General features: G+C 36.1%; 1 long non-coding RNA gene across 1 annotated transcript in view; it reads right to left on the bottom strand.

Moving 5' to 3' along the window:
* LOC122809163 overlaps positions 1-27257 on the bottom strand; it is a 242489-nt gene that overhangs the window by 182352 nt on the left and 32880 nt on the right. The window contains exon 2 of the long non-coding RNA XR_006365865.1: positions 14990-15029. This is a non-coding gene — a long non-coding RNA (uncharacterized LOC122809163). The remainder of the gene's footprint in view (positions 1-14989; positions 15030-27257) is intronic.

The raw sequence follows: 27257 nt of genomic DNA, 5'->3' as shown, positions 1-27257 counted from the left end.
ACCTCGTGAATGTGGGTTTTAAGGCAGGTAGTTTGAAAGAGATAGGAAATAGCCCAAAACGGCCAATAAGCTACTAGTTTCTGGGCTGAGACCACTCGTCCAGGGACAGATAGGCTGCTCAAAGCTCCCCACTCTCACTGGTGAACAGAGAAGCTTCCTCCTATCCAAGTAAGGATATGGGCAACACAGGAACTATACCACAGCCTAGAATTCAGCAAGACCTGAAAACTGGACTACTGTAGTTCAGAAAAGGCGGCAAACAAAGATATTTTTTTTCAATAAAGCAACAGAAACTAGGCAGAAAAACACTGTAAATGCTTTAAATTGGCTAGCGCTTGTGCTTTAAATTGGATGACTTGTTTCTGAGTTTCATTACTTGTTCAGGGTAGTACATGTATCTAATACAATTGTGCATTGGTATAATAATAGGCTCTTAGGTTGGTACTAGGCTATCCGCCCTAGGACCTATACAAGCCTAGCCATAACAATTCCCTGGATATTTATTCCCACAATATTTACTTCCCTGCAAAGTTTACTTCCCTGAGAAGTCTTAAGCATTCTTCATTTCCCTGGTATAGTAGTATACCAGTGACATATTGCTTTTAACATTTAGCAATGCATTGCATTGCAGGATGTCAGTAACCCTACATAATGTTAAGAAAAATTATTTTACAATCTGACTTAGTATGAACTTGTTTCTATGACTAGGCATATAGTTAAATGTTAGGAAATATATCTGGGTTTTTGCCATATATCCTTTTTTACATTGTAAATGTCAATGATTTTATGCATTGGCCATAGGGCTTACCATTAAAACTCCCTCATGAATTTGTGTTGAGAAGGTATGAATTCATAATTATAATAGGTGATAAGGTGATAATGTTGATAATGTGTAAGAAGTCACTAGCTACTTATTTGTTTGGTCATTAGTAAAATCCCATTTTTTAAATTTTTTTTATTCTATAGTCTTTTTCTTTATATACTCTTTTATTGAAAAGTTTCACTTGCCATTATGCAGTTTAGTAATACATCATGAATATTTGCTCTGCTCTTTAAAGTTCACATATTAACTCCTTCACATTAGACTATTTTGCTTTGCAAATGTCATCATGTTTTTTGCGTTCTGTATATTCTTGCAATAGTCTATTCCCTCTGCTTTCCAATATATTATCTTGTTTACTAATGATAAAAACTCAAAGTTCCTTTTCTGTCACTTGCTGATCCTTTTTTATTGGCTTCCTTACATTTCCCCTAATAAACAATCATCCTCCACTGAAATCTCCCTTGTATCCTTTTCATCTCCATCATATGTCTACTCATTCTCTCTCTATCCCCATTTACATCATACCCCTAATTCACATTTTTTTTCATTTTACCTGATCCATACACCTGTCTAACAAGCCTTCCTTCTCCTAACATTCTTTGTCAGTCTTTCTTCATTTTCTGTAATTCCATACCCAATACTATTGAAATGCATTTTCTCTTCTAATATATCCTCCCCATAACTTTCTGTTTCAAGGGTTCTCTTATTTTTTTTTCAAATAGTCTATCTCTTCCTTCCCATTTTTTCAAATATTCTACCTTTTCCTTAAAATGGATTTTCCTACTGGCCTTTCTAGCTCCTTGCTATATTCACTTCTGCTCATGTAGCTGTTGCTATAACTATCTCCACCATTTTCTCCATTTAATGATCCCCAAGTTACCATATTTGTCATGTCCTACTCTCACACTACCTATTCCCACACAGTTTCATGTAGTTGCACATATTCGCTACTGTTGCTTTGCTCCAATGCCTCCAACATTAACTAAACTTTTGTAGCCCTTCTTTCTAAAACTTTTCTAGTATATTAAGCCAACAGCTTGTTCATCCCAAACTAACTCAACCCTCCTCTGTTTATAACTCCTACTCTCCTACTTCTAGATCACACCTCGGTTGAGGACAGAATGTAAGTCCTTGACTGCAGAAAAGATATCTCTTATTTCAGATGGTAAGAGCATTAACAATCTTGTGTCATAAGCAGTGATGCCTGTGATATCATGCTAATTACATCTCCAGTTAGAGATTCACTCCTCCCCGCAAAAAAAAAAAAAAAAAAAAAAAACCTTGTTCATATCTCATCTTGCTCTTGCTTCTCTTAAAGGGGAATATGAATCTTAAGGAAAATATGCTGCAAGGTCACTTTCCTCCCAGGGAATGAGGGCAAAATTAAACCAGGATTCAGCCAGACCCATGCCTGGACAAATAAGGGGAGACGGTTTGGCTTTTAAATATAGCAGACTGTAATGTCACTCTGTCCTTGGACAGGGAAGGACCACCAGCAGTGTTATACCAATTGGACACCTCCCCAGATAGGTGAATGTAAGAGCAAATAGGCTAAGAGAAATGGTGGGATGTCTGCAGGAGTGGGTAGATGGAAAAAAAAGATATGACCACCACCAAAATTCCTTTACTGTGAAGGGAACATGTAGCAAAAAAATTAAATTATTGATCCATTTAAGTCCTTAAGAGTGGACTTGAGTTGAAGGTACATCCTGAAAATAAGACTTTAAACTAGGGCCCTATATGTTTGAGCTGGTGGTAGCTCAGCTGGATGGAAAATATCTCAACACATTTATCAAAAAGAGTAGGGGTCATTAATTTAACACACTATAAAAACATTGTTTACATATTTATAAAATGTGCATATTGTACATATTTATAGGTACATATCTACAAACTTTATTTTTTCTCATTTTGTTTTAACGTCCTCATTGTTATTCTTCCATAATTGACCCTACTCCCTCTACAACGTTAATCTAATTTTTTTGCAATATTTCTGATAAAATCCATTTCCCATTAAACAGAATTTCATTCAATCTTTCATTCCAAATAATCCATATTGCATTAAATACATTTTTATACCCATCTGAATATTTTTCTTGTTCTTATAATTTCCATACATAATCATATTCACATCTATATTGTGTATGTCATTAATATTCTCAAAAAATGTTTCTTCATATTACTATTTCCAGAGTTTCAACACTCTTACATTTCAAAAAGAAAAAAAGAAAAACTGCCCTTCCCACAAAATAAACACATTCTTTCAGTTTTTTTTACATGCCATAGTCCCTTTTAATGGCAACTTGTTTATTCACAGTCTTCACAAGAAATCCTGACACTCTACTATCTTGGTACATCCCCTTTTCCCTACTGTAATGGTTTTAATCATTTCTTCTGGTAGATTTTCCCATGGTTTTACATTATAATATTGTTGTGTTATAATATTACACCACATTATTCTATCTTTATCATAAATTTATATTGTTCATGTTAGCATTTTTCTTGATAATTAATTTCTTTATTTACATATTATGTTTGTCTTTTTCTTATATGAATCACCTCCAATAGTATTTTGTTCTTGTATTTAAACATTCTCGCCATTAAATTCTTATTCTCTTCCCTTACCCACTTTAGTACGCTATACAAGTTTAAAGAAGCAGAACAAACAACTGGATTTAGTAACCACAATCACCCTTCCTCTTCACTCTGATATAACATATCTCTTTTCACTGGATTTAATCTTGAACTCCATATGAAAGAAAACACCAACTGTATAATTTCATGTTTGTATTTTTTGGGGGATCATATAAACATTTGGCATATATGCTATTCTTCCCATTAATACAGAATTCAAAAATAAACCTTCTTCCTGAATGCTAATCTATGTGTTCTCCACATAAGACATATTCCTTTCATTTCTTTTATCAAACCCTTCCATTGCATCATAACTACATAATTTTATCCAAGATTTTATTCCTACCAAAAACACTTCCTTCATTGAAAAATACGCACCTCCAGTTTTCACCACAACACCCAAACTATTACTTTTATCTTTATTCAAGTTCATTCCCATTTCCTTTAAACATCCATTCAGAAAATAAATAATACTTTCCTCATTCATATTTTGTTTTTAGCAACTACACTATATCATCTGCATATGTCAAAACTACTGGAATTGCCACCTCCTTTTTCAAAAGGTTTATATCACTTCCTCAAGCTTTTATTTTATCAAATAACTAATCAGTGGACCCTAATTGTTGAAGTCTCTGTTCAACAAATGACCTAAACATCAAATTGAAATTCAATGAATTGTTTCAGTTGGCCATCCTGAAAAGAAACATTGTGGGATTGACATGCCAACTGGCCATGATTTGCCCATTACCTCACTATAGTGTGATCTTGGAGTTGGTATATTTAATTTGCAGGGGGCTGGGGGATGCAGCTCCATGGGGGACAATGCAGGGGGGCACATACCCCCCTGCAAAACTTTGTAAAAATGTTATTGTCACAGTATGCTTAATGTTAGCAGTGTTGGCCAACAAAAACATTTCAATGAATTCCAGTTTTATATTTAGGTTGTTCCCTGAATAGGGTCTTCAACAACTGTGGTTTAATAATTATTTATTTGATAAAATAAAAGTTCAACAAAGTGATATAGACCCTTTTCCAAAACATTTCTAGCATCTTTCATTTTATAAGCTACTTCACTCACAATCACATTCATTACAAATGCAAATATTCTACTCATAAGACATCCTTGTCTTATACCCCACTTTGTGCATATTTCTTCACTCAGCCATGCATTCATTAACACTCTCACTCAATTATTTTGATATGCTAACTTTCAAAATGTCCTAATTTTATTAACTGGTCCATACTTCTCCATAACATCTGATAAAGCATCATATCCTACTATGTCAAATGCCTTAGTAATATCACCTACCATAAGGTCACATCCTCCCTTTTACTTATATCATCCACAATTTCTCTTACAACCAATAACAATTCTTGACATCCCCTCCCTTTTATATAATATGTACTTTATTCCATAATATCCCTCATCCTTTCTTCCATTCTACTCTGGATTATTCTCATAAATGTTTTACAGTCTGTGTTATTTAATGTGATAGATTTTCAAATTTTATTTCATTCTTCTCATCTTTATTCCATATAAATTTTAATATCCCAATACATAACCCTTCATAAGCAAACTCTTTCTTCAACCATTCATTCAGTACATTTACAAATTATTATCTTGGACAATCTATTAATTTCCTACACATTCCGTACTCTATACCATCTAGGCCTAATACTGAGTCAGCATTTATCTCCTAAGTACTTCATCTAATTAATTAATAGCAATTTCTTTTTCAAATTGTTCCTAAACTCATTCTGGAAACATTTTATTTTCTATTCTCTCTCTTATTTTATGTATTTTTGCTCTTATACATATATTCCACATGATGCACTGCAATACTCATAATTTAGCTTTTGTGTTGTCCTTAGTTCTCTTTTTTAATTTTTAAATTTTTTTTTCATATTACTATCCTTCTTTATTATTTTACCCAAATAAGCAGATACTGCCTCCTTTCTCCCTTATAAGTAACATCTCTGCTTAAACAGTAATGTCTTACTTTTTTCTTGATTTATTTTATATATTTCATTTTCTGTGTCATAATACTGTCTTACATTACTCTCTAAATGTTCTAATACATTTCTATAAATTTTCCCATGATTCACTTTCTCTTCCATTCTTTCATCATCCTCCCATTGGGGAGAAAACACTTTTTATACTTCTTCTTAAACTCAATATGCCATTCATTGTAGAAGTCCTTCATGTTTATATTTCCATAACTGCTGTACGTCCTACTTTCCAATTTCATACACTATTTCTCATTTATTCCTTTTATTCCCTTTCTTACTCTTTTATTCCCTTTCCTATTTTAATGTAGTCTCTTTCTTCTATTATGTATTTATTCAGTTATTTATTTATTTGCGTTTACCAGGATGGTCCAGTTGGGCCAGAACTGCCCATTTTCAGGGGAGTCCCAGGGAGAAAAACCTCTAATGACATTTCCCATACAATATAGAATTTACATTGATAAAGACATTTAGTACATATTATGTTAGCTTATACAACTGGTGGAGAAAACACTACATAAGTAATCATTCCCAAATCAAAAATATTATACAAGCAATACAGAGTATACACGAGAACATTCCATTTGAGTAGTTTTCAGCTAGCAAAATTTATATATAGGACAATTCATGCAGTGGGTGCAAAGCAGTTGTAGGAATTAGAGACTAGGTACTTAAACTTTTCACACATTTAGCTGACCAATAAACTATATGAGTCCTGTTGCAGGAATCAGCAAAGTTGGTGGATATTTTTGCAGATAAGTGGTGGTATGATATTAAGGTAGGCTGCGAGAGTACCTGAATCTCTCACCTGGTTCAGTGGTAGGCCTATAAGGGTTAGGAAGAGATGGAGATAGACAAGAGGGATCAATGGTAGGACAATGAGGGTTAGTAGAAGAAGGAAGTGGACAGGATGGAGAGGTAGAGTAAGTAAAAAGACAGATGTATGTGGAAAGAGGATACCAGGCTAGTAGAGTGGGGGTGAGAATAGTTGTGATGGTTGAAGTTAGGTTATGTGAGACGTGGTGTTAGCACATGTGCTCAGCCAAGATGAGAAGAGGTGTTGTTTCAGAGATGTCTTGAAGAGGGTTACTGAGTGGGTGGATCTAAGTGTAGGGGGGAGGGAGTTCCAAAGTTTTGTGATGGTAAAGGAGTAAAGCATCTGGCCAGCTGAAAGTTTGGGTTTTTCTACATTTATAAGCAGTTGGTTGTTGGATCGGAGTGATCTGTTAGGATGGTATAAAGTAAGTATAGAAGACAGAACAGGGCACATGGATGGATTATGAATGAGTTTGTGAGCTGTGGTTAATTGGATAAAGGTGAGATAGTTGGGGAGTTCATGCCATTTTAGGTTGCGTAACGATAAGCAGTGGTGGGATGAGCAGGAGGCATTAGTTACAAACTTAGCAATTTTGTTGTAGCATAAGTCTAGTTTGGATGTTAGAAAGGACTGAATGTTGGTGAGGAGGGGGGCACCATATAAAAGAGAGGATAACAGAAAATAAGAGGCAAGGGAAAGTCAGGCTGATGCACTGAGTAGATGTTTGTGTCAGTAGAAAGTGCCAAGCTCTTGATGTGTCTTTTTGACATTGGACTGGATGTACAGGTCGAATGCAAGGTTTTCATCTATGATGACACCTAGGAGTTTTGTGCTAGGTACAATGTCAATGATGGTACCATTTAGGGATTGAATGGTGAAGTTCTCTTTTTGTAGGGGTGTGGACTTTTTCGGGGCAAAGATTACTAGTTTGGTTTTGTCGGGGTTCAGGGCAAGATGATTATTAGACATCCATATTTCAGTGGAGCTGAGGGCATTTTGGATGAGTTGGTATAGTTCTGAGAAGTTGTTTGCAGTGCAGATGATAGTGGAGTCATTTGCATACTGGATGGCTGAGCCTTGAGAGTGTGTGGTGTGGAAGGTTTTGATAAAATATGCTAAACAGAAGTGGGCCTAAAATGGAGTCTTGAGGAACACCAGTGGTGGTGTTTAAGAAAGGGGAGTGAGAGTTCTGCCATTTAGTTGATTGTTGCCTGTTACTGAGGTAATTAGTGAACCAGTTTAGAGTTTGAGGTATGGTACCTATGTTAGAGAGTTTTGTTAGAAGGACAGAGTGGGATATAGTATCAAAAGCTTTAGCAAGATCAAGAAATAGTGAAGATATGATTTTACCAGCATCATGGGCTCGGTTGACAAGAGTCCATGAATGATATGATGGCAGTGGTGGTCCTATGTCCTGGCCTAAATCCATGTTGAATGGAGGATAGGATGTGGTTGTGAGTCAGATGGCAAAAAAGTTGAGAATGAATACATTTTTCCAGAATCTTAGAGATGGATGATAGTACAGCAATGGGGTGGAAATTGGTGGTGTCTATGTAGGGCCCCCCCTTGTGTAGAGGGAGGATATAAGCTTTTCTCCAGATGAAGGGCACATAGGATTCTTAGATAGATCTGTTGAGAAGTATGCTGATAGGGAGTTGGCTGAGATTTGCATGTATTTGGTGGGTATATTGTCAGGGGCATTTGTACTTGGTTTGAGTTTTAGAAGCAATTTTTAATAGTTAAGGTGGGTATAGGTGACAGAGTAAAGTTGGTAATAGGGGGTGTACTGGTGTTAGCTGTGGAGAGGTATGTGGATTGGCTATAGTATCTATGAAATAGGAGTAGAAGGTTGCAGCAATTTGACTGGGTGCTTTATTTGGGTCTGGGCAAGGACTATTACTAGACCCTGTGTTTAATAAAAAGTTGAGAGAGCTCCAAAATTTCTTCAGGTTTTGCTTGTGTTGAATTTTTAATGTAAGGTAGTGTACTTTTTTGTTTTGTAGTACTAGGCACGTAACCTGGTATTGGAGCTGTTTGTATTGGGAGAGGTCAGATGGGTTTTTGTCTTTTTGCAATGTTTTCCATGATTTGTCCCTGCATTTCATAAGATCCTCAGTGGATCTTGTTAGGCAACTGACATAGTTGGGCTTCACTCACTTTTAAATAAGGGGAGTGAGATTGTTTAGTATGCTTAGGAAAGTTTAACTGAAGAATTCAACTGCCTCATTAAGGAAACGTGATTTTATTGCATCCCAGTTGATGTTAAACAACCCTTGGTTAAAGCTAGATGGACAGAACTGGGATTCATCTCTGGTAATGCTGTACTGATGTTTATTAATTATTGTGGTACATTCATGTTGTACAAAGGCCAGTAAGTGGTCACTTATACTGTTGGAGAGTATACCAGTGGATGTGATCTTATTTGGGTTGGACACTAAAATCCATTCTAGGATAGAGCCATTAGTATTAAATTTATTAGGCCTGGTTATGGTGTTAACTTAGCTGGGTAAACTTACATAGATTTTTATTGCAGTTAGAGCATTGTGGGGCTATGTGAAGTCAGTTAATATTTACATCTCCCAGTACAATAGTCTAATTTTTTATGTTAGTAGATGCTCAGGCAAGGATTTCCTCAATAATTGGGATGTTATTGCCTGGGGGAATGTAAATGACAGAGGTTTTTGCAATTATTCATTTTAAGGAAAGAAACTAGAAGTTCGGCTGTGGAGAACTGTGGGATGGGTTTTGTATATGTGAAAATAGTGAAGAACATGGGGTATATTAGAGATATGCCTCCACCTTTTTTTGGGGGGGGGTCTGTCATCCCTAGGACATGTGACATCTGGAGGAAGAAATTATGTGTCCTTAATATAGGGTTTTAGCCATGTTTCAGTTGTGGCAATAATATTGGGTTTGTTGTGGGCTATCCATGCATGAAAGTCAGGTATTTTATTTCTGATGCTTTGTAGATTAATTGTAGTAATGTTTATTGTTTTATGGGAGTTGACAGGTTGCAGAAAAGAGGAGATGGGACCCGGGTTGGGATGTATGTCTCCACATAGTGATAGGTTTACAGGATATGGGAGAGTAGTGTGTGCTAGTTTCTGTTTCACTTTGAATGGATAATCTAGAAAGAAAATATTATTGTTGTGATGATGGTAGGGGAGGATTTTTACTCTGGTACATAATATGCTTGTGTTGTAAAGGCTGGCTGAAATTTGTGAGAAGGAAGTCATGTTCAGACTGTATGGGGAGAGAGGAAAATGGGCAGTGTGAGGAAGAGGTAGAAGAATGATGTAGAAAGGTTAGATATAGTAGGATATTAAAAGAGAGTGATAAGGTAAGGAGAGTAGTGATAGTAGAGATGGGCATTGTAGTATGGGATGTGAGTGACTAAAGGAGTGAGAATTAGTGTGCAATAGTGAGCTGTGGTAGTGGAGAAGAGGTTGTACTGATGGGGGTAATGATGAGGTGAGTTAAGATGTTGGGTATGTGTGCTTTTGGTTGGACGTGTGGCTAATGGTGTGATCTGAGGGGGAAGTGAAGAGGTATGGTTAGTGGTGTAATGGGAGGGGAAATGGAGGGGGATAATTGGGTGGTGGGGTAGGGGGAGGAGCTAGAGTAACTATAAATGCAATTGGTGTGGGGGTGGGTGGGAATGGGGGTAGGGTAGGGGAGCAGAGTGAGCCCAAGCATAGCAATGGTGAACAGAGCGGGTTGAAACCAAAGGCAAAGATGCTATCTGGAAAGAAAACTATCAGTAAGGTAGGAAATCTGGAGGGGGCAGATGGTCTAAGTATATAAAGATGGCACCGCAGCTCAGGTGATGAATAAGTAAACTCCCAAAAGGAAGAAGGAGGGAATAGACAGGAAGCTGGGAAGCTTGCAATAACATTGTGCTAGCAGACTGAGAGAAGGGGGGTGGCTAAGAATCAGGGCTTGGAGAAAGCTGTGAGAAAACAGGTTTGACAAGGGCTACGACAATAAAATTATGTTAGGAGAATACGAAAAGGGGGGTGGCTATGAACTAGGACTTGGAGAAAGTTATGAGGAGAGACAAACAATCAACCCACTAGCCCAGTTCAGTACCTAAAGGCATCTGTTTATCTACTTGAACTCAAAAGCAGATTTAGAAGAGCATCAAGGAAGTAGAATATAAAATAAATGTAAAGCTTTGGGAAACTGTATATATTTGTTATGATAAATGGGAGAATAAAATATAAGAATATAAAATAAATGCAAAGCTTTGGAAAAATGTATATATTCATTACAATAAATGGGAGGAAAAGAAGGGTCTAATAGTGTGCACAGCAGAAGCATCCATCCATCCATATTGCAAAATTCTTTGAAAAAACTGTCACACATGTAAAAACCCTTTGCTACCCACAAGACTTCTGATAGTATAAAATAATTTCAGATCCATGTGCCCCCTTCTAAAAGTCTATTGACTTTTCTTCCACACAACTAATTTACCACATTTTATCACTCCTGTATTTTTAGCATCTTTTTTCTTTCTTTTTACATTTTCCCCTTAAATCACAATTAAAATTACCTGCAGTTATAATTTTTATGTTAAACACCACATTATCTAATATTTGATGAAACGGATGATCTTTTTCCTTGCTAGTAATCTCTCTCTCTCTATACATATATATATATATATATATATATATATATATATATATATATATATATATATATATAAAATGCATTACTTCGAAGTTTGTTAACATTCCCATCATTTCCAACATTACATCTAGTATTTTCACTGTTCATACAGAACACAGCCACTCCAGAACAACATTCACTTCATAGGTTCCATAAAAAAAATCACATTTAGCACAGCATTCCAGGATCCTTACCCTTCTTATAGTGTTATTAATATTGTGCAGCTTTACTGAAAGTATTCTAAAATTGTTTTTCTTCTTTTTGTTTACATGATTTTTTTTTTAATTTTCATTTTCTGATTTTTCCTCTTTCCCCAATGAATGCTTTCCTGGATTTATGTACAAATAATCCTAAATTCTCAGAAAAATGTTTTTTACTGGCTAGAGCTTCAACAAATTATTAGAATACATTGCTTCCTCTGACCTCACTTCCTGCATGCATCCTTTCTTCTCATTTTTCCCCTCCATATGTTTTTTTACATACTCTTCACCCTCTCTCCTAGCCTGCTGTTGTCCTTCAAGTATGTTTTCACCCTCTCCACAAGCCTGTTGTTGTCCTTCTTTATGTATGTTTTCTAACCTTTCCCCTTCTTTTTTATTATTTACTGCTTGCTCTTGACAATCCATCCAAAATGTCCCTTTTTAGACCACCTGCATTCAGGCACACACCTTCTTACAGCATGTCCTTCTCCCCACACTAGTTATTGACTTTATGTCATATACCATAGTGCAAACAAACTTGAAAATAAATAACTAAATGTCAAAATGAAACTTCTATTGATTTTACATAATGTCAGAACTAAGAATGTCTGTCAAGAAATGCTATTTTTGCCATTATTGCAACATAAATAATACATTTTCAAGATGTTGCCATATATATGTTTTTAGTTATTTTGTATTGTGCAGTAGATTAACTACCAAGGTGACTTTCCAGAAAATTTAAGTATCAGTTGCAGTAACATCAACTTCTGTAGATAGGATCAAATTAAGTTCAGAATGGCAAATATAATTTGTCACAGTAGAACTTTTTTTCAAAATACCAACCTTACTGTTCCATTATATTAACAACTTTAAATGTAAACAAAAATAGAAAAAAAGAGTGCTATTACTACATCAAGTATGTAAATATAAATACAAAAGTGAAATTTTCTCTACTTTTAAATATTGCACACAAATGGCATTAATATGATTCCTTCATTAAAATTCATGATGCAGTGTTTATTTTGCATTTGAAGCAAAGTAAAAAAATCCATTGTTATTTTATGGAACAATGGTTCAGTATAATTCCATGACAGTTCCATATAGTATGCATGTCTATTCTGGAGACGCTGTAAATGGAGTCGAAAATAGTCCACATTAGTCAATGACACAAATGTGGTCATTAATTAAAAGGATGTAAACTGTAGTAAACTAAACCTACGTAGTAAATGCTTATGTTCCTCTAATTGTAGTCAATGCAAATATTCATTCTTTTACGCACACACACACACACACACACACGTATATATATATATATATATATATATATATATATATATATATTCACTTTATATCCTCAAAATACTGAAATATCGAAATTCAGTATTTCAAAGCTATAAAGTCGAATTTTTGAAACCACAAAAACTCAGAACCGTGATATTCAAAATTGCAAACACCGGAGATTTTGAATTTCGCTCTTCTACTGCACACACACACACACACACACACACACACACACACAAGCACAAGCTCTCTACTACATAAAAGCAGGAGGGAAAGCCCCACACCCACCCTACTTAAATATTCAAACTCCGGGGTCGCACTACACACAAACACACACAAAACACCACCATACAAGCTACAGTCTCTTTGCACACATCACAGCAACAAAACACACTGACACACACCACAGCCTCTACCCAAAACCGTTAACACACACTTACCTGAATTCATAACCACAGCGAAACCTCAGAAGGGTGAAATTGAAACCGCCAGTATTTGAGGTTTGAATTTCGTGCTTCTGAGCTTTCATTGTTCTCAGGATTCCACTTTATAGGCTCAAAATACTGAATTTTGATATTTCAGTATTTCGAGCTTCTAAAGTGAACCCATATATATATGTATATGTGTTTGTAGATATATATATATATATATATATATATATATACACACACACATATATATGTAAATACATACGTATAGGCACCCTAGACTTTTACATCATACATTTAGTGTAGTAAGCCCCTCATTTTCCATCAAAAGCACACCTCTTGTCTCCATACTTTCAGTGGCTTGAGGCTAGTGGCAAGAGATGAACTGTCGGAAGGACAAAATGTAGGCAGCCATATAGTTGTATTTGGATATTCTAACCCACTAATATCCCAGACAGCTGTTAGGGATAGGTGCTATACTGGCCATGAATATATGTCCTCCTTCCTGTTTCTAATACAAGTGCTGAAGTCCCAAATGCTAGCAAATGGTAGAAGACCACTGTCTTGAACCCAAGGACTTGAGCATTTCATAGCTCATGAAGGCTGCCGCTATGTGTTTGAGCAAGCAGCTAGGGAGGGAGTGGAAGGGGGAAGGGGGAAGGAGTGTAGGTTAGGCAAGCAATCAGGTAGGAGATTTAGGTTTAAGGAATGGGATGGGAGTTTTAAGGTTTGCGGGTGGAAAGGGAGTTTTAGAATTAGGGAGTGGGAAGGGAATTTAGGTTTAGGGAATGGGGTTGGAATTTTATGGTAAGAGAGCAAGAGCTTGGGAAAAGAACTGGACATGAATTTTAGGGTCAGAGTTAGGGTTCTGGTAGTGCTGTATAGTTTTATAGGGTCAGGTGTTGGGAGGCCTAAGTAGTTATGAGAGACTGGGCAAGTGCGAGTTAGAGCACTTGCTTTTTTAAGCAAGTGGCAGTAAGCAAGTGTGTCACAAGCTACTAGCACATGAGCACTTGTAGTAGACCTCTACAGCATATTCTCAGTCAAGCAATAATTTATGTCTCTTGGTTTGCATGTTCCCTACCCTGCTCCCTAGCTACTGGTGAAATTTCCCATTACGAGAAACAGTTACTAATATAAGAGTCACAAAAGTATGACAGATGCTAATGTCCATCCTCCCAAGTCTCCAGCACCTGAATTGTTAAGTGATCTTGTGTTGCTGTGGCAACAGTCAGGACTTTATCCCTCTTAACTGCAAATCTTTGCTGGTATATATACTCATCATAATAACCTAACATGATCAGACGTTCTGACAAACTCTGCTGCAGTAATAAATAGTTATTTTATTTATTTTGAAACAATAGTGTTAAATACTAGCTAACTAAAATGTAAAGCAAACAATAATGAATTTGTTTTAATGAAAAATCACTAGAAAATGTACTGTTTTTTTTGTTAGTCAGTTCATCACATTTCTTGGAATGTCCATGCCTGATATTGTAGCCAAGATGTAAGGGCAGAAAAGAAAGAATAAAGGATGAACTGATTCATTAACAGTTAAAAAAATTCTATCATACCTGACACTGACAGTAAGAAAAATGTTTTCTGATTTATGTATGGTTTTGCACTGGAAAAAAATAATCTCCTAACAAAACTATAAGTGTAGGGTACATGTATTATTAATGGTATCCTAGCCATTAAATGCAAGGTATTCTAATAAATACATGAAGGCAAACGTGGATACCTACAGACAGAAATGGCAGCAACTTGTAGCTAACTATGCTTATATAAAGTTAATATAAATGTCATCTAATTCAATTTCTAACCTAGTGCATTTTCTAATAAACGTGAATTACTTTAAGAAATGTGAGGTCCTCCAGCATATATATTGCTTTACCCCCCCCACACACACACACACACACAAATGCATTCAGCATGCATCTGCACATACACACATACACCCACACATGCAAACAAATATTCACACACTATTACATTCTGGACAGAAAATGAACTAATTTATACATTCTCATATTTATGCAATTTTATAATTAACCACATGTAAAATATGCACTTAAGTGTTGCAAGATGAAATGTGTATTGTACATTCTTAAACAAATCAATAAATACTTACACAAGTTTTCTTCTGTAACGGCTGCAGTTAAATTTTGCTGCTGAAGAAAGGTTGAAAAGAGATTACATTAAAATAACTGTTTAGTAAAATAAGATAATTTGAGAAAATGTCATGAATGTTTAAAACAAAATTAATAAAACCATAATTTGCCTTGTACCATATTTATTGCTGAGGTATGATATCTGTAAGGTTAATAAGTTACAACAGGACTTTTCATGATGGCTGCACACTAAGCTTAACTTCAGTTTTCCTAGTGTGAAAAAAAACTGAAAGACAAGAGCCAGGACCTCTGTCACTTTAAGGAAATTCAGTTACTGGCTAATAAGTACACTGCTTAGATTCCAGCAAAGAATAAATTAAGAGAGTCTAAAAGGAAACAAACCAGAAAAGATAGAGAGAAAACACTGACTGGAAAAAATCCTGCAGCTGCACAGCAAAATGTTGTTCAAGCTCCAGCTTTGGGTGCAAGACATGTCTTCAGACAGATAAATAAGTCAAATGTACTCAGAGATGATCAAAATAAACACAACACTGAAGGGGCATATCATTTGAAATAGCAAAATGCTGAAAAATTGGAAGGAACTTTAAGCAGATATTCAGATAAGCTGTAAAACTCCAAAAATCAGAAGTTGAAATGAATAAAAGTATGGCTGAGTATGATAGTGTTTAAGAAGAATGTTTCAAAAAATGGTAGAATCAGAGGACAGAGCATGTCAAGAAAATCAAGGTTTTCTAATGTACCAGAGAAACCAGAAGGAACAAACTGTATTAATATTATGAAGGTACAAATAATCAACTTGAATGATATTCCATTGCAGGAATTGTTAATTGAGAGGACATACCAGGCCATGAGAAAGCAGCCATGGTCTGTATTAGTAAAGATGTGAAACTCCCAACAGAAAGAGTGCGTATAGAGGGCTGACCATTTTAGTCCTCCATTCATTAGGGATGAAACCAACCTGGAGCTGTGGTTCAACAGAGATTTTAATAGTCCTGACAAGTCATGTTTCAAGCTATTTAGGAGGCATCTGGGGATATCATTAGGACCAGTCAATGCATTGGTTTAGCTCTGGAGAGTACAGAGATGACCCCTTCATTAGGATAACCATTTGAAATGTCGGAACTCACTAGAGTGAGTCCAGAAACATGGAGACTGAATAGTCAAAAGATTGGACTTGTATATACCAAGTCTTGGATGCCATTTCTCAGAATATTCGCTTTTTTCCAAGGTATGATGATCTCATATTTCGTATGTAAGTTCAGGGGTGTGGGGGATGCACACTGTGATTGACTCCCTGTAAAAAGACATTTTAAGGAGAATGATTTTTGAGATTCGCTCTGCTCTTCTGTGTATTCAGTTTTTTATGTTCAGCTTTTCAGCACTCAGCATATCAAGTGCTGACATTTCAATAGGGAGGCATTCATTAGTGATAGTTTGTGAATAAATGGTAGAGGGCATTTCCTGGGGGAACTGGGCATGATATGGAGTGAAACAAACTAAATTTAATGACCAGCAAATCTGCTTTATATTCCCCGGTTTAGTACAAAAAGTTCCATTTACTATTAGCTCAGCACACTGTTGAGTATACCCTTTAAGGTTGCATGCAAAGCTGAATAGTTCCTTATGGATATCTTTAACCTGGGAGACTATTTTTGTCTTGAAATTGCCTTTTCTGGACTTTAGTCAGTACTTATGTATTATCACAACCAGATTTTCACGGTTGTGAATTTAGTCCCACGTCTGAGACAGCAGGTCTATTAAGCTGGGGAAAGGGACTGTAAGTGAGTGAAATTGTGGCACATATGGTTTTGAGGCAGGGAGAGGACTAACTGCCAAATTTTGGCAAAATATATAAATATATACAAATAAATCTATACAAATGAATCTAAATGTTGTGTACGTCTTATATTATCTTGTATTTTTGTAATATTATGTCCTTTCTTCCAAGCTAACCGAGTTTGTATATATTTATATATATTTATTCATTTATTTATTAATAATAAATAGTACCAACATGAATAATATTGTTAGTAAATTCATTAAATCAAATTTAACATATATTCTAAATTATTTACAGGTTTTAAATTTTTTAATTTTTAAATATTAAATATGAAGAAAAAGACAGGTCAATGATGAGACTTAGTACATATATATAAATATAAATAAAAATGACAACATAATGTAGAATATAATAAAACATGTTAGTAAGTAGTCTCATTTTTATTAAATCACTCAGCACGATGTCACTTTAAGGCACTTCAAGACACTTGTTTTAAATTTTAAATTTTAAATTATGATCAATTAATTAACACATTAATTGGGTGAAGAAGATATATTAGATGAGCGTAGTTTAGGGGCGGTTTGCACTTCTGATGAAGTTGGGACAGGAGTCCCGACGAAAAATGTATGTTTAAATAATCGCATTTAAAGTTCAAATAAAAAGACTTTGTTTAAAACATCAAGCAAAGACAGTTTTGTGTTCACTGAGGTGTGTACAAAGTACGTGGAAGCAGTGGTGATTGGTATCGGAGAAAGAGCGGTGTGAGTTCATTTTTGCGGAGAAGTTTTCAGATAAAGCTGGGACAGACTCCAAACTCAGGTACTGGTGCATGTGTGTGTGTGTAAAATGCCCCACTCAAGGCTCAATACCTGTACCTTGGATGCAGGTTGCTAGAGCCTGAATTCCTTACCCACTACCACTTCTGAAGACTATTCAGATTTTTGCCTCATATTTTTATTCTGTTCTGTTCTTCATAAAATCTGTGTTTTTCTGGATTTTGAATTCACTAAATAATGACAATCATTTGAATTTCAGATTTCATATTCTTCAGAAAGTATATGGTAACACAAACCCTTTCATTCTAGCAATTTTCTAAGTTTATAAGATCAATATTTGAAATTTATCTCTATTTGTGGGGCTGTATTCCCCCATTATTGGCTTTGTCCAGGTGTTTTTTGCCAAGATATTGAAAGCTATTGTGAGAAATGAATTCACTGAATATGCTTGGGGGATATATCCCCTATTATTGGCTTTACCCAGGTGTTTTGTGCTAAGAGGTTGAGAGCTATAGTGAGAACTGAATTCACTAAATGATAGCTATTTAAGTTTCAGTCTTCCTGTCTTTCAAGAAACAGCTAATTTAGCATAGTGGTATGGTGCTCTGACTGAAGTGTACAGGGTCCTGGGTTCAAAACTTGGTAATGAAATGCATGGTGATAACGCAGCATGCTATTCTAGCAACTTTCCAAGATTATACAAGCAATGTTTAAAATATGCCCCTGGTTTTTGGGCTTTTGTCCCCCCCCAATAAATTTTGAGTTTTCCAGATTTCTTGCACTGCAAAGTTGAGAGATACAGTTGAGTGTCAAGTGGATTTTACAAGGAGCTAAGGTCTTCAGGGTGCTACTTATGCTGAGTCATCTTGTCTTGTTAATAGCACAACAGGTAGTGTATGTGTTTTTGGTGCAGAAGGCTGTGAGTTTTACTCCCACAGTATGTAGATGCATTGTTGATACTGTACTATGTTGTACTTTTAAACGGGGTGGATGCTGCAATCCTGAGAATGTCCTCTTTGGTGGAGATACCCAGTAACTATGAACCTGTTATCAGTTTGCCATCCATTCCCTATTGCAATCTTGCTAGCTTATCATTTTTTTAATGTAACATAGGCAATTTATTCCTCAAGGGCAACAGGCACTTTATCTGTAGATGAAATAATAAAATGTAAAGTTGTCTGCTAGCAGCAACCTCTTCATTAGTTACAAAACACTTTAATGTGGAATTATTTAGATGACTTTTACTTCTGCCGAGATTGTGCACATTTACTGATACTGGTGGATTGTAGAAGCTTGAGTAGACTTTTATGATGGAAATGTTCTGAATTGGCAGTTTTTTCATTATTGGTGCATGTATTTTGATTCATTGTTTACTGGAAAAATGTTCAAAACAATAAATTTAAAACATCCTCTACCAACTGTACTGTATTATACAAGGAATATAATTTAATACAATCAGAAAGGTGTATCAAATAACACATGTATGTTCCATGTGCAAGGGGCCTATGATTTAAAAACAGCACAAAGTAAATCTTTATCTGTAACTGGCCAGATGTATTTTGTTTGAGTGTGGGTTTCAATGCTGTTTCAATGAATGTGATTTTCAAGGGCAGAGAAGTTTTAATGCCAAGTCTATTTTCATTGTGAAACTGGATTGCTTAGTTTAGCAGATGTCTATTAGTGTGTGTTCTGTAAAATGTAAAATAAAACTTTTAAATGAAATCCAAATCATCGTAGAAGTAAAGCAGTATGCACATTACAGTGTTTATGGTAAATGGGGTGAAATAGCCAAGTAATGGGACATTGGAATGGCTGCAGGGGGAGGCCCCATTCGACCATGATTTTGTATGGGGTCAAGGGTAGCAAACTCAAAGACAGCCCTGGCTGAACTATACCTCTCAACTATCCAGATTTCCACAGAATTAATAGATTGTTGCTTCTTATTTTTGGTCTCTTACTCATAAAATTTGTGGTTTTCTGGCAAATAATTTCAGAATGAAGTAACTAAATAATTAATGACAGACATTGAGTTTCAGACTTCATATCCTTCAGAAAAATGCATGCTAAAGCAAGACATGTTATTCTATCAGCTAAGTTTATACAACAGATTTTTTTAGTACTGTTTATATGTTCCCCCAATATATTTGACCTTGTCCAGATTTCCTGTGTTAAGAGGTTGAGAGGTACACGCAAATAAATTGCTTTATAGAATTAGATATATCCAAACCTCTCAACTGTCCCCGATTTTGGCTCATAATGTTGCTCTCCCCATAATAATCCCTCCAGAAAATGGCAATTTTGGAAGAAAACATGGAGGGTTTACAATTAATAAATAATTGTAATGATCAGAGTTACAGATTACATTTATTTCAGAAATGCATGTAGATTCTCTTATTTTGTCAGGTGCTCAACTTAATAGTACTAATTTTAAAAAGGTGTCCCTTCTTTGACAGCTTCCCAGCTGTATTGTATGGCTATTTTATGTTTTTGCATCACATTTTTGGTCCATTTTATATAAAATTGTGGTTTTCTGGCAAATTAATGGCAAATCATTAAAGATTGAAGTTAAAAAATAATGACCGACATTTGAATTTCAGATTTCATACCCTTCAGAAAATTCATACTAATGCAAGCCCTACTATTCTATTACCGCTCTAAGTTTATAAGAGCAATATTTAAAAAAGTCCTTATTTTTGGGGCTTTGTCCCACTTCTATTTGTGGCTTTGTCCAGATAGCTCTGAGGTTAAGAGGTATGACAAATGTGTCAGGGGCATCACCGTCAGCCAGAGGCATTTCAAATTGTGGCATACTTGTTGCACCCCACTCCCCATGTAGTGACTCTGGATGTGTCCAAGCAAGGCAAGGAGAAGTTATGCAGTGTATGTGTGCAAAGTATCCTCCCATCCAAGGTAGACACAAGTAGTACAGTGGCTTTTCATCTGTCCTTGATTTTGCAGAATGTTCGGGTTTTCTGTCATATTTTTGTACTATTGATTTATGCTTCTTATTATTCAGAAAATGCATGTTGTTGCAGTGCCTGTTGCTCTGTGTTTAAGTAGCAATGCTTTAATGATCATCAGGTAAGCTTGTCAGATATTGTAAGATGCAAGTAAGCTTTAATAAGCATACTGTTAAAGAATTACCAACATTGAACGCCTTTTTGTTGTTGCCATGCAGAGAATATTTACATAACTAGATAACGTATAAGCCGTAGGTATTGAAATGCATGACAGTATTTGTAATAAAGGACAGGATTACAGTATTTTCAGAAGCTCATTACATTTGTTGGAGACTTGCAGTCATATTTGCAGGCTTTTCCCATAAACTAAACAGAATGCCAATCTATCAAGTGTGGTCCATAACCTGTGCAGTAATCCTTTAAGCAATTTATCTTGAGCTTGTTTCTTATTTGCTGTTCATTTTTTACTTTGATCATATTTTCCCCATGAAACAAGTAGATAGTTGTTGTCAGGCAGCAGGTCTTTTTTGGATAAGAAACAGTTTTACAAGTGAGGGTATAACAGAGATTGCTACTTTCAGCATGTTACTTGGTACTTTTATAAAGCTGAATATAAATTATAATTAGAACTGCAGTCCAAGGAGAAGTGCTTTGAGTTGAGTGCTGCTTATTTTATTATACTTGATTTTGACTAGCAATTATGTAATGTATTTAAAAAGTAATTTATTTTTTTCATGCCTCACAACCTTTTTGTTTCCATTTAGATATTAAGTAAGCCGTCATGCAGTCAATGCATTGAAATATTTTTTTTTCTTCTACACTTCATTTTGTCTTGATTGGAATCTCATAATGGCAGTTTGGCACCCAGGGCAGTGTATATAATTAAAGTCCCAGTTTTTGTGGTTTTGATCAAAGCTCCACCCCTTTCTAATTGGCCACATTCTTTCCCATTGGCCCCACCCATTCAGCTGTCTCCTGCAGCCCCACTGATTTGAAAGCACCAGCCACCACTGCAATTAAAGTACTCTGTAATTACAGTTTTCATGTTAACCACCACATAGTTTAATATTTGATGAAACAGGTTTTCTCTTTCCTTTGGTAGTTGAATATGCACGTGGTGCTATACTTCTATAAAGGTTTTCTCTCTCTACCTCACACCCATAACAGTTAACTTTGCCATCCTTCCCACTGTTACATCTAGTATTTCCATTGTTTATTTTCCACACAGCACAGCCACTCCATAACAACAGTCACTGTCTATGTTCCATATTATATTTCCACTGCCGCAATTTTTCTGCTTGCAATCTTTCTTCACTTGTCAGGAATCTTAAATCCAGTAATAGAATAACATCCACATCACATTTAGCACATTTTTCCAGTTTCTCTATCCTTCTTACAGTGTTCACAGGTTCAAAGGTGCTTACTAGGCTAACAACCACAAGGGCATTTTTTAAGTCTACCATGTGATAACCATGCCCCTTTTTGGTGACATTAGTATACTTGACCATAGGTCCATAGCTGGTTACTAGACTAACAACCACAAGGGCCTTTTTAAGCCTAGCCATGCATCCCAATTTCTAACAAGTTCTGGTAACCTTGTTAAGTGTAAGCAGGGACTTGGAAGATGAAACATTTACAAGCAGGACTAGGAGATGAACCATTTACAGGTTGCCTGTGTCCATTAGAGACATAGGTGACAAACCAGGGATGGAATTCCTGTTTCCCCATCCAATTGTCCAAGTTAAAGTTGAATTGGGTTACGGAAGAACTCTGCTTCACATGGATGGGGAGCCTGTTCCAAAGACAGGGTTCTCTTTGGGATACATACCTGTCTCTAAAGTAGGTCCTATTTATATTTAAGGCAAGGTTTATGTCTTTAGAATGGATAATTCTGGTGCTGCTTGTCTTGTGGATATGTGGGAGGTCCATCAGAGTGGGGTCTGACAATGCCATGCATAGGTCTCCCTGCAACAGCCTGTAGGAAACAGAATACAGGGATAGTGCTTTGAGGTGGCCTGCATAGGACATGTTACTTATGTTCTGTATTCTGGAACCTCTGTGGATGTTCCAATTGTTGGATATGCCTAGTTAGGTACATACAAAAGGGTGAATTGTACTCAATGATAGGTCTGATGAATGCCGAATATAGTGGAACCATAACTTCCTTGATCCTAGATGCCATACCTTTGTTTATAGGTTGCAAAACATAGAATGCTTTCCTCACTACTGTAGTCATGTGATGGTCGAAGAGTAGATTACTGTCTATGTGTATACCTAAGTCCCTGACTACTGGGTCAATAATAAAGGGTGTGTTGCCAAAATGATAGTTACCAGGGGTGGATGACTTCCTGAAGGATAGTATTATGCATTTCTTGGCATTTAGTTTTAGTCCATGGCTCTGACACCAGTTGTTTGCCTGTGTCAGCCATTCCTGGAGGACATTTGTATCAATGTGAGATTCAATGACAGCTCCTAATTTGCAATAATCTGCAGATTTAGTCAGACAGAGACCATTTATATTGGGTTTGACTTCAGAGAAGTAAATGCCAAAAAGGAGGGGTCCAAGGACCAATCCCTGAGGGACTCCAATTGTGATTGGCCTCTTTGTAGAGGTGGATTTACCAATTCTAACTTCCTGGGTCCTGTCTATGAACCAGTTGTCTATCCATTGGGTGACATATGGGTTTATACCTAACCTCTTGAGTTTGTCAACAATACTTGAGTGGGGTATTGTGTCAAATGCTTTGGCCAGGTCAAGGTAGGCAGTGTGAACCATTTTATCCTCATCCATTGCTTTGGTAACCTTCTCAAAAAAGTCCACCAGGTTGAGTAGGCATGACCTGCCCTTGGTGAAACCAAGTTGACTGGGTTCAGTTGTCTGGAGGTTTGCCATACCATTATTGATCATTTTCATGATAATTCTTTCCATGACTTTGCATATACGACTTGTGAGTTTTGTGGATCTGCAGTTTCCAGGTTCTGTAGATGGCCCACCCTTGTGTTCTCATAAGTGTTTCTCCTTCTTTTACATTTATGGGAAATATTTTAACATTTTCATTTTCTTATTTTTACTTTTTCCCATTTGAATATTTTCATTGCTTTATGTGCAAATAATCACTGAATCTCATAACCAGAGTTTTCACTGGACAGAACTTCAAAAGAAATATTAGTACTAATCTCTTCTCCTGACCTCTCTTCCTGCATACACTCTTTCTCCTCATTTTCCCCTTCCATATTTTTTCTCCTACAGTTTTTTCTTCACTTTGTTCACCATCTCCCCCAACCTGTTGTCCTTCCTCATGTATGTTTTCTTTCCTTTCCCCTTATTTTTCATTATTTACTGTTTGCTCATGACAATCCATCCAAATGTGTCCCTTTTTATACAACCTTCATTCACACATGCAACTTCTTGCTGTATTTCCTTTCCTCCCACACTGGTCACATGTTCCTTGCCACAGTTACTAATTAAATGAGAAAAGGACATGCAAAAGAAATATGATTTGGCTGGCCAGCATATCTTAACATCCCTCTATGAGCAGCACAAAAATAACACTTAGCAAATGTTTCACCATGTTATTTTTTCACATTTCAAAACAGCTACCAACCTCCACCCACCATTCTATAAGCTTTTCTCATCCCCAACTTTCACAATATTATCAACAGATTCACACAGAACCTGCATGCATTTTTTAACATCATCATCTTCCATTTATCTGTTCTAAACAGCAAAGTAGCATTTGTTATCATTTAAGTTACAACCATAAACAAATAATTGTACCACCAATAAATGTTCTTCTTTTTCCTACAAAGTTCCAGAATTTTAACCATCTGTCCTTCAGTTTCAAATGTTGTCACAAAAAGTCTGTCTCAATATGTATAAAATAATGAATTTCTTGAGCTTTAAAAGCCAACAGTTACAAAATTGTCCCATACATATCTGTTACAGTGTCCTTTTTGTTTTTATTCTCACAATTGTTCTTCTCTTCTTTTTAAAAACAGTTTTCCTTATAGTTGTTGCTCTACTTTTTTGTCTGTTGTCACTGCGGTGTAGGTTTTAGTTACTACATTATCAGCTGCTGTAAAACCAGATTTCTTCTCAGTGTGATGCTGCTTTTCCTCTTTCAATTTTTGTCATTGCTTTGTAAAACTCCTACATTCTCTGCTGACACATCGCTTGGTTACTTTTCCACATTACCATCCTCAACACTTCAAAAAAGTTATCTGCCATCTCACCCCATGAAACAGCAACACATTCATCTGGATTATCCTGCTCAATTTTTTTTTAACACAACACCATCTTCTAGCCCTCCTGACAGCAGTTCTATTTTCTGCACCAGTTCAACAGACTTTCTTACTTCCTTCTCCATGGGGACAGCTAAATGTTGCTCATCTGTAACATCCAACACACAGGAATCTTTGTTTACATTCTGAAGCTCCGTATTGAATATGTTTTTTTTTCTCCAAATTCTCACTTTCCACTTCGAACTCTTTATGCCGTTGCTGCTTTCCTTAGGCCTCTTCTTTGCAGTGCTAGGATCCCTCTGTTGCCATCTAGCAACTCCAAAAAACTAGGGAAAGTTTACGGGTGTCCTGGCCAAATTTCTCCTATTAATATAATTACCATTAAGAGTTACTCTCCTGCCGAAAAATGGTTACTAGCCTAGTGGGACTAACCTGGTCAACAAAGGATAAACAAATTAAATACTTTAAATAAAATGCACATCTCTGTCTTCATTTCAAAAGAGAACATGAAAATAGTATGTGCAATGACAATTTTGATCAGTGTTTAAGGAAACTGGGAGAGAGAAAGAGAGAGAAAGTCAAGTAATGGGACACTGTAATGGCTGTTGGTGGGGGTTACCCTGCTCCTTTACCTTGCCTAGGGTCCCATTTGACCATGATTCAACTCTGAGACACCATCTCATACAGTTCAAATTAACCCTTAGAGTGCATCTTTTCCCATTATGCAGTTACAGCATTGTTTAGGTGCCAGAAAATTGCCTTTCATTTCCTTGCCTTGGAATCAAATGAATAGGAAGCCCACTTACATTTTTTAAGCACAATTTCTCACATACTTTGGCAAAAGAATTTGTCTCCACTTGTTTGATATAGCACAGACACAGAAAAATCTGTAAGTCTTTCTGCTAGGGACTGTGCAGAAGCTTACACAGGCAATTAGTCTTACAGATGTCTGTATGTCAGCACCTGCTATAAAGACAACAGCAGCAGCAAAAAGACAGAGTATTGTGAAACTGTTTTTTTACTGTTTTTATTAAATAGAGGAAGAGGAATGATATGAGTGCAACTAGTGGATAGGGTTACCCATAGCTCTCAACCAACTCGCCTTCATAATGTGGGACAAATGGGCAAAATGTGGAACACATACTAATGGCTTATTAACAACTTCAACTAGGAAGGTCACAGGATGGTTAAAATATGCTGGTTTTACTCATAAGGAAGATCCATTAATGAATTAATATGATTAACTTCTACTTACCATGGATTTCACTTAAAAAAATTCCTAACACAATGTGTGACAGACTCTTTCAATGTGGAACTTTGAGGAACTTTGAGGAACATGAACTTTTTAAGACCCCAAATGAGGTATGTTCCTCGTAATGAGGTACAGCTGAGAGGTATGGGGTTACCCCTGTCTCTTTCCTTCTGCAGAGGAGTGCTGATTTGGACAGTTCGGTCCTGTGTGGGAGGGGGCATGAAAATGTCAAATGTCTTGATATTTTACAAGAAAAAATATCTTTTTAACTTTGTTTGTAAATACCCCAGAAACCTATGACACAATGTTTGTTATCTTACTATCATATAAAGTAATATAAATCACTAAATGTTCATAAGGAGCAACTAGTGCAAGGAAACTACTAAAAAATTAAAAAAAAACTAACACTGCCAGCAGTCGGAACACTCTGCTTCGTCACCTGTTGCAAAATATACAGCTACCAACGATAAAACCCACTTTTAATGCACACAAAAACATGAAATACAAAGGATTTCCACACAGCAGCACAAAATACAAAGGACTGAGCGCTTTCTTCCCCAAAACCGGGGATTTCATCAGAATCACCAGTCATTTCCTAAACATTCAATTTATACAGACAGCTTAATGACATCGCAATTAATAAACAATAAATTAAACACATAATTACATAAAAATGTATTTAAATATTGAAGTTGCTAAAACTTTAAAATCTATAAACAAACGTTTTTCTGTTTAACTGCTTTTAGCTTGATATGGCTTTATAAACCAAAATAGGCTTAAGCGAAATTATCTCATTTAACCCTGGGCTTTGACAGGCTTGCAGCTTTATCTGCCATTTTGTTTCTCTTCCTTCAATGTAACTTCTAAAATCACTTCCCCTAGGGTTTGGTAATACCTTTTCTAAAATCCCAAATAAAAAACCTTCAAAGTTAAACACCCTTTTGAATGTTTGAAAAGTGCATTATTAATGTTACATGTGGACATCTGGTAATTATGTTTGTAAATCCTGTCTCTCAAGCATTTGTCTTTCCGACATAGAACGCGGGACAGGATTTACACATAGCCAAATACACAACCCCTTTGGTCTGACAATTCCCCTTGCCAAACCAAACTTTAGACTTTAAAGTATTATTTAGGGTTGTGTTTACTCTGTTGTAGATATATTTACATTGAGAACATGTCCTATATTTTGTAGTGCCACTTTTTGGGTTATCATGACCTTTAGACATTCCTTCAAACAATTTCTTCAGATTAGTA

This window comes from Protopterus annectens, chromosome 8.part0 (genome assembly GCF_019279795.1).
Source record: "Protopterus annectens isolate FY-2018-M chromosome 8.part0, PAN1.0, whole genome shotgun sequence".
In the NCBI taxonomy this organism is placed as follows: domain Eukaryota; kingdom Metazoa; phylum Chordata; order Ceratodontiformes; family Protopteridae; genus Protopterus; species Protopterus annectens.
This window is presented reverse-complemented; position numbering and strand designations above follow the sequence as displayed.